This window comes from Musca autumnalis, unplaced genomic scaffold, assembly GCF_047663935.1.
Source record: "Musca autumnalis isolate F117 unplaced genomic scaffold, ASM4766393v1 scaffold_1, whole genome shotgun sequence".
Lineage (NCBI taxonomy): Eukaryota > Metazoa > Arthropoda > Insecta > Diptera > Muscidae > Musca > Musca autumnalis.
The window spans coordinates 251,343,633-251,352,022 of NW_027411644.1; positions in this window are offsets into that span (position 1 = coordinate 251,343,633).

Here is an 8,390-nt window from a genome sequence, read left to right on the forward strand (position 1 = left end):
GTTCCATACGCCATTTGCCTGTTTTGGATAATCGCATTTTAATGTTTTGCGTCACAACTGTGTGGAGCTGGCTAAAGAAAATATTTATATTTTTGACTTGATATATTAATAATAGTATATAGAACATATTTGCAAAAATTTAGAGGAATATGTATTGGAATATAAAAGTTATAGAGATTTTTTTTAAAAAAAGAATTTTTGTCGATTTGTTCCATATCCGCACTTATGACACAATTGTGAAATATTGTAAATCACATGGAACAAAGTGAGAAAAAAAATTTGCCATCTTTGCCTCAATAAATAAAATACTTCTAAATCAAAAATTAAAATTCTGATTTTTGAAATGTGTTTTTAAACTTGTAAGTTTTTAAAATATTAATTTCATAACTGAAAAAAGTTGATGCTTTCCCGTCGAGGCGTGGATATCTCGGAAACTAGAGCAGATAGGAGAAAGCCGACTAGAAATTCAGAAAGAGCATACCGGAAAACCCTAGAAACCACCTGTATCAAAAAGTCAAAAATGACGTATGGAACACTTAAGCATGACGCCGATGAAATGTTGAAGCGTATGTTTGGGGTATTGTAATCATAGACTAATAAATGCACCTTTATGTAACCTTTATTAGTCAATGTTATAACGCGGGAACTGTTGTTTTTCAAAACTATCTTTGAACGCATTTCGATCAAATGAATTGTTTTAGCACGATTCACTAAGGGATTTTTTAAAATAATTATTTGCGCGGAAACTGTGGGCACTTCAAAGTTAAAAAAACAGGGAAAATGTGTTGAAGAAAACACATTTTTGTTTGTTATGGTCCAATTATTGGCTTTAGAACGCAATAAACAGGTATTTGTTTTTTGTTTATATATGTATATACTAGCAAAGTGCCCGCTACTTCGTATGCGTTAAATATACAAAACAAATAAACAATATATAATATAGAATGGTGGAAACATTTTGTGTACTAATAAGTACCACTTTAGTTCGATTTTCGTCACGCCTACACATCAAGAGCAATCCACATTTTTTGAGATATTTCAATTGAGGTTCTCAGCGCAAATACGGCCTAACCGCATCCTCATTTCCAGCTCTATCTGTTCCCTCAAAACCAATTACAGAACTATTTAGTACTTTACATGTAAATACATACATAAATACGAACCTCCTCCTATTATTTCAAAATTCCCTTTACACAATAACAATTTGTACCAAATCCTGTGCTATTTACAACTTTTCGTATATTTATGGCACATATTTCTTAAATCGGACGTTATAAGCAAATGATAACAGTAATCTTAATTCCAAATCTCACGAATCCAGATCTATCCGTTCATCCAATACAAAATTGTACCATACATGGAACCATTTCGTACCCCTAAGTGTACCTAATTCCACATTTTAGGATTCGAGCGCTATAATTTCACCCAAATCCTAATTGAACAAAATGTAGTGCTTTTTGTAATCATAAGTACGCATTTCCAAAATTAAGTACGCATTTCCAAAACTAAGTACGCATTTCCAAAACTAACCCCAACAGTAATATTAACTCCAAAATTCAAGATTCCAGCTCTAACCGTTCGCTCAAATCCAAGTTGTACCAAATATAGTACCGTTTAGTACTTTTCGTACATATAAGTACGAATTTCCAAAACTTCCTCAATCCTACACCCCAACAGTAATCTTAATTCCAAACTTCGAGATTCCAGCTCTAGCCGTTCGCGCAAATCCAAATTGAACCAAATTTAGTACTTTTCGAAACTTCAAGTTTCCAGCTCTAGCCATTTGCTCAAATCCAAATTGTACCAAATTTAGTACTTTTCGTACTCATAAGTACGAATTTCAAAAACTACTTCCATATCTCAATCTTACACTCCAACATTAATCTTAATTCTAAATTTCTTAATTCCAACTCTATCCGTTCGCTCAAATTCAAATTGTACCAAATTTAGTACTACTTAGTACTTTTCCTACCCATAACTAAAAATTTCCAAAATTTTATTAATCCTACAATTCAACAGGTATTTTAATTCCAAACTTGAGGATGGCAGCTACATCAGATCACCGAAATCCAAATTGTACCAAATTTAGTACCATTTAGTACTTTTCGTACCCATAAGTACAAATTTTCAAAACTACCTCAGTGCTATGTTCAAACAATATCCATAGTACGAATTTCTAAACCTACCTCTATCAACACTCCAACATCAATTTTAATTCCGAATTTCGCGATTTCAAATGTATCCTATCACTGAAATCCAAATTGTACAAAATTTAGTACTATTTTGTACTTTTCCTACCCATAACTACAAATTTCCAAAACTTTATCAATTCTACACTCCAACAGTACTCCTTATTCCAAATCTAGGGTTTCCAGCTATATCCGTTCACCCAAATGCAAACTGTACCAAATTTGGTAACATCTAGTACTTTCGTACCCATGAGTACGAATTTCTACAACTACCTCAATCTCACACGCTAACAGTAATCTTAATTCCAAATTTCAGGATTACAGCTGCATCCGATCACCGTAATCCAAATTGTACCAAATTTGATACCATTTAGTACTTTTCGTATCCAAAGTACGAATTTGAAAACCTCCCTCTTTCAACACTCCAACAGCAATTTTAATTCCGAATTTCACGATTCCAAATGTATCCCCTCATTGAAATCTAAATTGTACCAAATTTAGTACTTTTCCTACCCATAACTAAAAATTTCCAAAACTTTATCAATCCTACACTCCAATAGTACTCCTTATTCCAAATCTCGGAATTTCAGCTATATCCGTTCACCCAAATCCAAATTGTACCAAATTTGGTACTATTTAGTACTTTCGTACCCATGAGTACGATTTTCTACAACTACCTCAATCCTATACGCCAACAGTAATCTTAATTCCAAATTTCAGGATTACAGTTGCATCCGATCACCGTAATCCAAATTGTACCAAATTCGATACCATTTAGTACTTTTCGTATCCAAAGTACGAATTTCCAAACATTCGTCTTTCAACACTCCAACAGTTATCGTAATTCCGAATTTCAGTATTCCAAATGTATCCGATCACATAAATTAAAATTTGGTACCATTTAGTACTTATGGTACCCATAACTAAAAATTTCTAAAACTTCATCAATCCTACTTACCAACTTACCTTCATCAATCCTACTTACTTACTTTTAGTACTTTTAGTACAGTTCTAGTTCGAATTTCCAAAAATCCAGCCTTATCTGACTCCTTCGGACCAAGAGTGACCCTCACCCAAAATTTCAAGATTCTAGCTTTAGCCGTTTACTAGGCGTTTACACACAGACAGTATTGGCAAGACAATAGCAAAGTTACAAACCATTTTCACCAATACATTCCTACTTTTCTCTATACATATTTAAAAATTTATAGATGTATTTGTGAAAAAGGTTTGTATTTTTGCTATTGTCTTGCCAATACTGGTATTTGTAAACGCAGGGTTAGTCTGGGCGTTGATTATCAGTCAGTCAGTCAGTGAGTCAGTGAGTCAGTCAGTCATCATTACTGAACTCTTTTATAAGTATAGATTACAACATTTGAAACGCATATAATCCGCCTAATAGTGGAAATGACATTTTGCGCATCCGATTTTCCAAAAACAGCGAATGAATCCCTGTTATTTGATATATGTATGTACACTTTGTGACATATTAGGGTGCAAAAAACAGCGATTTCCACGAAGTACATTTGCATTTTATGCGCTTCCGACTTTAATGATCATCAATTAAAAATACATCATTCTATGCCGTTTTAGTGTGATCAATCAAAAAATATGTTTCAGTTTTGTTTTCGCACACCTCTAAAGCGCGTTTAATACGCGATATTTCTAAGAACATTTTTTTTGCAAATTTTCGAAATTTTAGCTGACCAACGAGTCGCGACTTTTTAGAATCAGAACGAAAAAAAAATAATTTTACGCTGGTTTCCACTGCAATTGAATGATAGTTGTAAATTTTGAATCCAAAAAACAAGTTTTTTAGAAAAATTTACGCACAAAAATGTTGACTTTGAGCGCAGATTGCTGCGATCCTATGAAGACCACACGCTCGACTTATACATTAAACAAGTAAAAATAAAATCAGTCGCCTTTCCCGACAGAGGTATGTATACCTTCAGCCTGTGTGAATTGAATCATGTCGGCAGAACTAGCCGCACATATGTATGCTGGCCGTAGAGGGTTTTTACAGTTTTCATCTCATTTTCTCAAGAAGTATGGACTTGCAGCTTAAAAAACTTGTACCATCGTAATAGGAGCCTTGAGTGTTACAAGAAAAATCAAAACGATACGAGAGGAGGTCCTAACCTGCAATTTTGCCGAAATTTTGTGTAGAAGGTACCCAAAGGAGTGGACCGATAGAGTCCATATTGGAATATCATCTATGACTGGTAAAAATATTACGAAAAGGGTTTCTACCTTTAAGAGCTATCGTGCTCACAATTTTTTCGAACATTTTCGAACTTTTGTGGGGGACGTACCTGAAGGAGTGGGCCGATATGGTCCATTTTCGAACTTAAATAATATAATATAATATTACGAATATCAAATTTTGGACCAAATCGGTTCATCCGTTCGGATTTCGTCCAAACATACTTGGGGTCTAAAACCATTATTTCGATGAGGCACATTTTCCCCGTATGAAATTTAGCATAAATGCTGAGGGTTAAAAAATTCGAGCCGCGAGTACTACAATCATATAATAAGCTGTTAGACAAATCTAGATGTACGTCCGGATAAGAGAAAATATTCAAAAACCACCAGTTTTTTGCTTCAAAATTTCAGCATCCTATTGACGCGGTTACAGTGAAAATTCGAAAAAAGATATATTGGCACCTCAATGTCTGAACCATAACCTGTTTATTGCGTTCTAAAGCCAATAATTGGACAATAACAAACAAAAACGTGTTTGCTTTAACACATTTTTCCTAATTTTTTTTTAATCTTGAAGTGACCACAGTTTCCGCGCAAATAATTATTTTAAAAAATCTATCTGTGAATAGTGCTAAAACAGTTAATTTTATCGAAATACGTTCAAAGTTAGTGTTGAAAAACAACAGTTCCTGCGTTATAATACCCCAAACATGCGCTTCAACATATGTTAAATTCCCATGTAATTGCCCATATGTATATATGTCTTCAGTTATTTAATTCGATTTCCTATTCCGTTTTAAAACGATTTCCTCTCCAGTCATCATTTTCTCACAAAGTTCTAACTTTAAAGAAGACGAGCTTTCGTTTTCCTCATCAAAATTTTCTCTCCCTGAACTCAGTTCATTCGTCACACTCTTAACAAACGGTCGCTTCAGAAATCGCGTTCCCTTATTTTGTTTCGTGGGTGAAATATCATAAAAAGTTAAAAGATAATTTTATAATTCGCAGAAAATATAATTTGTTTTTCATTTGTATTGTGTTTTTTGTTGCGAAATGTGTTTAATTTGCCTAAATAGTTTAATTCTTTTCTGTAAGCCGTTTGCGTTTGTGTGAGTGTTGTGTAAAGGCCCGACAAAACAAAAAAAAAATCAATGTTATGTGGTATGTGTTTAAGCTTTTCGATTTTGCGCGGGAAATCCTAGAATAAATAAGCTTTTTGTGTTCCGTCTCCGGTATTAAAAAAGTCTCCAATGTAAAGGAAATATAAAAGAAAATAAATGTTATTTTATTAATGTTAAAATCATAGACAAATAAAAGAATAGACAAAGAAATCCTCTCACCTAAATTCTCTCACTCAATGAGAATTGAGTCAGTTTACGAGATGCTCAGTTTTTAAAATGGCAAGAACTATACATTTTTAAACTATTTTGATGGTAAAAGACAATATGTGGGTAGTATTTGGCCGGATCTACACCCCCATATAAAAAAATCAACAAAATCTTGCAATTTACCCAAAAACAAAATGCAATTGAGTGAACACACAGCATATTGGTTGTAAGAACGACACCTACAACAAACAAGCACACTAAAATTTTCTCTGTCTATACGATTCATTAGTCTATGGTTAAAATGACCTGTTTTATGTTAAGTGTTTGTGTGTGTGGAGTGCAGAAATTGATGTCTTACATTTTCTATAAATGTGAAAAAATTTTATCCTCTTATGTTCTATTTTCCCATTGCAAAGTTTATTAACGATAACTAAGAGGTAAGTGAAATTTAGATAGAGCTTTTAGATTTAGTTCTAAGTTTATATGAAAATACCGAGACCTTGGTTTTCGAAATATTATTTCCTTGGTTTCTGAATTCAGTACAAAAAACAAATTGGAACACACAAAGCAGTTTGGTAGTTTTTTCGCAACCATTTGCTAATCGCAACATGCTGTTACAGTTTAAAAGATAAGGGTTTGTGCCAAAGATATCCCAACATGTAAAATATGGAAAACAAAGATAGCATTGCCAATACTGCCAAATTGAATTCATTTTGTCAAAAAATATAAGACATAAACCTTTTTTCATTATTTTGTCTGATTTTCATTGATCTTCGTGGAAGCAGATCAAGTTTTTGGCCTAGACAAAACTACGTGTTGTGTGCCTGCCAGGGCATGGATTCTTGTTCAATAAAAATTTGAAATGAAAAATATTTTCTTTATAATATTTTTGATTTGACAGTTTTTATACCCTCAGCCCATGGTAGAACAAGAAAAGGTAGCAGCAATACCCAGCTGACTGAACTGGGTTGTAGTGTTAGTGTCAAATTTCATATGACATTTTATACATTTATTTCTATTTCGATGTACATTAGGGACATATATTTTTTGAGAAAAAAATATAATATTCGGAAAAAATCATTTCGCAGAAAGACTTCTTCATATCAATGATATGTAACCTGCTCCAAGTTCGAACGATAAGCCGCGCAGTAAATCACGGCTTGTGGAGGCGATACAACGTTTGTTAATATGTGAGGTATTTTGTTAAAATTTAAAAAAATAAAGCCCTAATAAACATGTGTTTCTTTGATTTCTAAAACAAAACATTGAAACAGATTCTCCTTTTTCTATGAATTTCCAGCGACCCCAAACTTTTCTGCAAGAATTCTACTTTCTGCGAGAATTTATGCATTTAGTGGAATGATGTGGAAACATAAAAATTGAAAATGTAACGAATTTTCATTCATGTTTTCCAAAATATTCAAACAAATGTGAAAAATTATTAGTTTTTTAAATTCCAATAATTTATAGACATTTCCTTGTTTTGTTTACAAATACAACTGGCAGTAACGTTACAAACAAAAACAAATTCCTTTGTGGTTGTTGTTCGAGTTGTATTTGTTGTAGTATTAACTGTACCTTGTATTTGTTCTACCATGCACTCAGCCGTTAGGCTAGAACCATAAATGCCCGAAGACGTAACCCACAAAAACAAAACTTTACAGGAGAAGCAAAAAACGTTAAAAAATTAAAAACTGTTTTATAGAATATCAATCTTATGAGGGGGAGCTTTGGGGTATTATCACTCACGTACGAATGGAAGTAAATAATATATGCAAACCCGCGAAAAAAACTTGGTTTTGGGATCCGTCATTACAACAAAATCTGCAATGTTATCCCATTTTCCGAAATGCCACTTCTTGAATAGGATAAAATAATGAATGGAAACCTCCAGAATTGAGGGGAAAATCTTTAAGAAAATAATAACTATTTTCAGTACGAACAAAATATTTTTAAGGATATATTCCGTAACCGTTGCTACCCATATAAAAATGTATTGGTGATATCGATTAGCATCAACAATAAAAGAAGAATATCACCATAATTTAATAATGCCTGTTCAATATATACATATTAAATGTTAGGATTTTACATCTCCATTTCAGTATATATTCGATCGAATTAAATCATAAAAATTCAGAAAAAAACAATTCATTCAAATTTGTCGAATATTACAAATGTTTACATTAAAACTTGTCGTGTTATGAGAATTTATACGTATGCGCAATGGATTTGACAATGAAAATCCACTGTAATAAATAACAAGTAAGAAAAGCGTTAAGTTCGGTCGGGCCGAACTTTTTATACCCTCCACCACAAATTTCAGCCATTTCGGGGGACTAATGTGGCCACAATCTTCAAAATACCGAAATTCGAAAGGTCCCGTTATATGGGGGCCATATGATGGCGTGGACCTATACATATACCTACAAATTTCTGGGGGAAAGTTTTATACGCCTAAAGAAGACTAAATACCAAATTTCAGCCATCTCGGTGTGATAATGAGGCTAAACCGTTCAAAATATCGAAAATCGGGAGATATTGTATTATGGGGGCTATATCAACACGTGGACCTATATAAACATGTTATGGTATAAATGTTTCTTAGCCTTCGGAAACACAAAATACAAAGTTACAACCGATTCTTCGGTCAAATGGGTCTAAT